Source organism: Ailuropoda melanoleuca, chromosome 2, assembly GCF_002007445.2.
Source record: "Ailuropoda melanoleuca isolate Jingjing chromosome 2, ASM200744v2, whole genome shotgun sequence".
Lineage (NCBI taxonomy): Eukaryota > Metazoa > Chordata > Mammalia > Carnivora > Ursidae > Ailuropoda > Ailuropoda melanoleuca.
The window spans coordinates 136,038,431-136,044,430 of record NC_048219.1 but is presented as its reverse complement, the minus strand read 5'-3'; positions in this window follow the sequence as shown (position 1 = coordinate 136,044,430).

Here is a 6,000-nt window from a genome sequence, read left to right as displayed (position 1 = left end):
TGATTTCTCTCATCTATGGAATATAAGAACTAGGATGATCGGTAGGGGAAGAAAGGGATAAAGAAAGAGGGATAATCAGAAGGGGAAATGAAACATGAGAGAGTATGGACTATGAGAAACAAACTGAGGACTTCAGAGGGGAGAGGGGTGGGGGAATGGGATAGACTGGTGATGGGTAGTAGGGAGGGCACGTATTGCATGGTGCACTGGATGTTATACGCAACTAATGAAGCATCGAACTTTGCATCGGATTCCAGGTATGTACTGTATGGTGACTAACATAATATAATAAAGAAAATCATTAAAAAAAAAAAGAAATGCAACAGATTCCTGTACACTGATTTTGCATCCTGCGACTTTACTGAATTTGTTTATCAGTTCTAGCACTTTTTTTGGTGGATTCTCAGGTTTTCCACATAGTGTACCATGTCATCTGGAAAGAGTGAAAGTTTTATTTCTTCCTTGCTGATTTGGATGCTTTCTATTCCTTATGTTGTCTGATTGCTGTGGCTAGGACTTCACTACTATGTTAAATAATAGTGGTGAGAGTGGCCATCTCTGTCTTGTTCCTGACTATAGAGGAAAAGTTCTCAGGTTTCCCCCACTGAGGAAGACGTTACAATTGTGGGTTTTTCATAGGTGGTCTTTATGATGCTGACGTATGTTCCCTCTAAACCTACCTTTTCAAGGGTTTTTATCATGAATGAATATTGTGATTGTCAAATGCTTTTTCTGTGTCTATTGAAATGATCATAAGTCTCTTATCCTTTCTTTTATTAATGTGGTGTATCACATCGATTGCAATGCAGGAATAAATCCCACTTGACTGTGGTAAATGATTTTTTAATGTATTATTGGATTTGGTTTGCTAGCATTGAGAATTTTTGCATCCATGTTCATTGGAATATGGGTCTGTATTCCTCTTTTTTAGTGGAATCTTTATCTGGTTTTGGTAACAGGGTAATGTTGGCCTTACAGAATGTATTTGGAAGTTTTCTTCCTTTTCTATTTTTTGGAATAGTTTGAGAATAATAGGTATTAGTGCTTCTTTAAATATTTGATGAGACACATAAATGAATGGCACAGAATAGAAAACCCAGAAATGAACCCACTATGTGGTCAATTAATCTTCGACAAAGCAGGAAAGACTATCCAATGGGAAAAAGACAGTCTCTTTAACAAATAGTGTTGGCAAAACTGGACAGCAACATCCAAGAAAATGAAACACCATATAAAAAATAAATTCAAGATGGGTTAAAGACCTAAATTGTGAGACATGTAAAAATCCTAGAAGAGAGCACAGGCAGTAACCTCTTTGACAACATCAGTCATAGCAACTTCTTCCTAGATAGTTCTCCTGAGGCAAGGGAAACAAAGAAAAAACAAACTACTGGGACTTCATCAAAATAAAAATCTTCTGCACAGTGAAGGAAACAATCAACAAAACTAAAATGCAGTCTATGGAATGAGAGATTGTATTTGCAAATGACATATCTGATAAAGGGTTAGCACTCAAAATAAAAAAAAAAAAAACAGGCAGAAGACAGTTCTTCCAAAAAAGACATCCAGATGGCCAATACACACATGAAACAATGCTGAATATCACTGATCATCAGGGAAATACAAATCAAAATGATGAGATATCACCTCACACCTGTCAGAATGGCTAAAATAACACAAGAAACAGGTGTTGGTGAGGATGTGGAGAAAGGGGAACCCTCTTGCACTGCTGGTAGAAATGCACGCTAGGTGCAGCCACTCTGGAAAATAGTATGGAGGTTCCTCAAACAGTTAAGAATAAAACTACCCTACAATCCAGTAATTGCACTACTAGGTATTTACCCAAAGAATACAAAAATACTAATTCAAAGGGACATATGCTCTCTGACGTTTATTTCAGCATTATGGAAACAGCCAGAAATGAATAGCCAAATTATGGAAACAGCCCTAGTGTCTATCTATCAACTGATAAATGGATAGAGAAGATGTGGGATACACACACACACACACACACACACACACACACTGGAATATTACTCAGCCATAAAAATGAAATCTTGCGTTTTGTAGTGATATGGATGGAGCTAGAATATATTATGCTAAGTGAAATAAGTCAGTCAGAGAAAGACAAATACCATATTATTGCACTCATATGTGGAATTTAAGAAACAAAACAAAAAAGGGGGAAAAGAGAAAGAGGCAAACAAAGAAACAGACTCTTAACTACAGAGAACAAATTGATGGTTACCAGAGGGAAGGTGGGTGGAGGGGATGAGTGAAATATGTGATAAGGATTAAGGAGTGCACTTGTAGTTTGTAGTAATGACCACTGGGTGTTATATAGTGTTGAATTACTATATTGTACACCTGAAACTAATATTACACTGTATGTTAACTAACTGGAATTTAGATAAAAACCTAAAAAATTAAGTAAAGTGCTAGATTATTAACTTTCTCTAGAGATTTCCTACTTGAAGAATGAAAACAACAAAAACAATCTCTAAAGAAAGCTTACTATCAACTTTCACAATACTACAGCTACAAATATTTTCGTCTTTACTATAAAAAGTTAAATAGTATTCAATGTTAAAATATTTGTTCTTGGGGCACCTGGCTGGCTCAGTTGATGGAGCATGCCACTCTTGATCTCAGGATTGTGAATTCAAGTCCCATGTTGCACATGGAGATTACTTAAAAAAAAACAAGTTAAAAAAATATTTGTTCTTCCTTCATGGTTATATGAAATTATTTATGTTTATAATCTATTCCATATTATTCTGACCTTTTCATCCCTCTTTTACATGCTAAACCTGTTCAATGCATTTAAACCACAAGAGAAGATAGCTATAAAAACAGAGTTCCAACACAGGTATGTCAGTCTTGTTCTTTTAAGCTAAAGGCTTATAGGAAAAATAGTAAAGTGAAATTTTATTTTTAACTCACTTTACAATTGTTATTTTCAGATGGTATTTTCTAAGTGCCAACTTAAATGCTATAGGTATTTTAAATAGAGCAGAATACTAATTTCATTTTGAAGGAATTTGATTCCTAAAAAGAGATAATATCTATAGTGTAATTATTTACCTAATTCTATACATATATGTATGTATATGTCTATTAACCTATCTATTCATTTATCATCTGTTGATTAATTACTACATATATTATTGGAAAAAATATATCCACATGCATTCCAAATTTAATTTTTTAACTATCCTCTAAAATACAATTGATTAGGATATTTTATATTTTTAGTAATCCTGATGGTGTCACAGGCTACAGTTACTCAATAGGATAAAAACATTTTTCAGATTTTTTTTTTACTAAAATGAATTCTTAGATATAATGTAGTCCACTTCTGACTGCATCAATGTTTACTTGGTTGTCCTTAGCCAGTAACTAACTATAATCTTATCTTAGTATCCTCAATCTGATATCAGAGAATTGGTCTAGGTGATGTTTGAGTCCTTTAGAGTACTAGCATTCTATGATCAGGTTTGGTTCTTTGATTCTACTCTCTCCATGAACAGAATCAATGAACAGGAAAAATGATCCTTTAACAAATAATTATTTCATGTCCTTTCTCATTCATGCAATGTTTCAATAACAATTTTCTTCACAAATGGGTATAAACAGGCATGAACAAGAATAAGAAACTGATGGGGTGCCTGGGTAGTGCAGTCGTTAAGCGTCTGCCTTCGGCTCAGGGCGTGATCCCGGCGTTCCGGGATCGAGTCCCACATCAGGCTCCTGCGCTGGGAGCCTGCTTCTTCCTCTCCCACTCCCCTGCTGTGTACCCTCTCTCGCTGGCTGTCTCTCTGTCACATAAATAAAATCTTTAAAAAAAAAAAAAAAGAATAAGAAACTGAAAAATCATGCCTTTAAGCTGAAGGTTTAGGTTTTTTCCTCAGTGCATGCAACAACTTAGGAAACAGTTATTTTTGTAAGGAAAAATGATTCTATCCTCTGCCTAACTTTATTCATGTATTCTGGGAATAGCATTCCTTAATATTTTAGAAGCAATCAATAGAAGATGATACCTCTTAGCTACTCTACTCAAGAGAACCAACTTTATCTTCATTTTATGCAGAGTCAATGCTCTATTTAACTCTAAATTATTTATTATGTACCATTCCGGATGTAGAGGAAGCCGTGTTTAGAAAATGAGGGTCATGTAAAATAAATTAATTCTGAATTATTATTCATGTATGTCTCACATACGCTTTGGATTTACTACAAAGTACCACTGAGCAGCAAACAAAACAGAGCGCTTCTTTGGAGTAAACTTTCTAAGCAGATTTTGAACCTGAGACACAAGAGTGTGACCACACTAGCCTCTGTTGTTTGGTGCATCTACAATCCAAGGAGAATTTTGTGTTTGATCAAGACAGAACAGACCATGGAGTATATTCTGATTGTGATCATGAAAACTTAACATGGTGCTTGAAACATAGCCGACACAAAACATTTTTGTTGAGTGAATGAATGCACACCTCTTGATAGAGGTAAGACATATTAATATCTATATGAAACCCAAAGCTTCATTTCTATGATTACTATCTTGTTGATAGTAGCTGTGTTCTCAACCACATGGGCAAAATGCTTTGAACTTTCTTGAGGCAATGTGCTACTTTAATTATAAAACCATCTCTATAGCAAATTAGACTTACTAATTTTCTCAGAATTTCTCTGAAACTGTAAAACTTCTTCTAAAATTTTTCTTCTGCATTCTGCAAAGTTATAGAAATAATGTATGCCAGAGGAAGTCATTATTAGAACCGTGCTTATTCCAAGGCATCCATGGATGACATGGCCTGCTGACCACAGAAAGCAACAACATCCTCTCTTTCAAAATATAAGAGAATTTGATTCAGTTACAAAGCAACAAAGTTAAAAAAAAAAAAACAAAAAACCTCATCAAGCTTCCCATAATATACAAAACTAAGAAATCAGCATTATTACAGTAGTAATTCTCTAACGTAGAGATTTATTTGGATTTGGAGTAGTAATTCTCTAAAGACTTATCTGGATTTCACCACTTTTTACACTTTTTACATTTCTTCCAGGATTCCAAGATTCAAATTCCATTTTGTCATTATCTTGTTATAGAATCCTCCTGTCTGTTATGGTTTCTCAGTCTTTCCTGGTTTTTACAACCTTGACAGTTCTAAAGAGCACTGGTTAGATATTCTGTAAAGTGTCTTTCATTTGAATGTATCTCTTATTTTCTCATGATTAGAATGGAGTAATTGGTTTGGGATAAGAATACCACAGAAGTGAAGGGCCTTTTTCATCACATCAGAGAGTATCTGATGTTAATGTGACTTTTGTGTGGTGATGTTAACCTTGAGAACTTGGCTAAGGTGATATCTGCTGGGTTTACCCACTACCCACTATTTTTCTCTTGCCACACTTTCTTCTTTAGAAATTAGTTACTAAGTCTAGCTCACAGTCAAAGAGAAGAAAATTCATTTTCTCCTCTTTGCAGGAGTATTTAATTATATTTTTTGACATTCCTCTGTATCTCCTCCCCATTTATACTTATTTGTTTATTCATTCATTTGTACTCATAAGTACTAATCAGTAATGCCCCCCTCACTGCTGCCACCACCACCAACTGGCCTCCCTTCTTCTAGACTTGAAAGCTTTAAATATGTTCTTTGCACTGTGGCTAGAGTGATTACTATAAGCCAAAGGTGTAACTTTGATATTCTTTGGCTGTAATTATTTCAAAGTTCTCATTCTTGCCCCACTAGGACATCATTGTCACAACTGGGTACAAAAGTTTGGCACAAAAGATGTTTAACTGCTTAGCCCTGCTTACTTTTCTACTCCCATCCCCCGAGGCCCACTGATTTATCCTTTGTATTCTGGCAGTATACATTTTTTCCCTAAATGCATAATCAGTTTTACGCTTACATAAATTGGGTAATACAGAAACACTCTTCCTATCTTTTTTCTTCATCCTGGCCTACATTTATTCAGACTTGAGCTTAATTC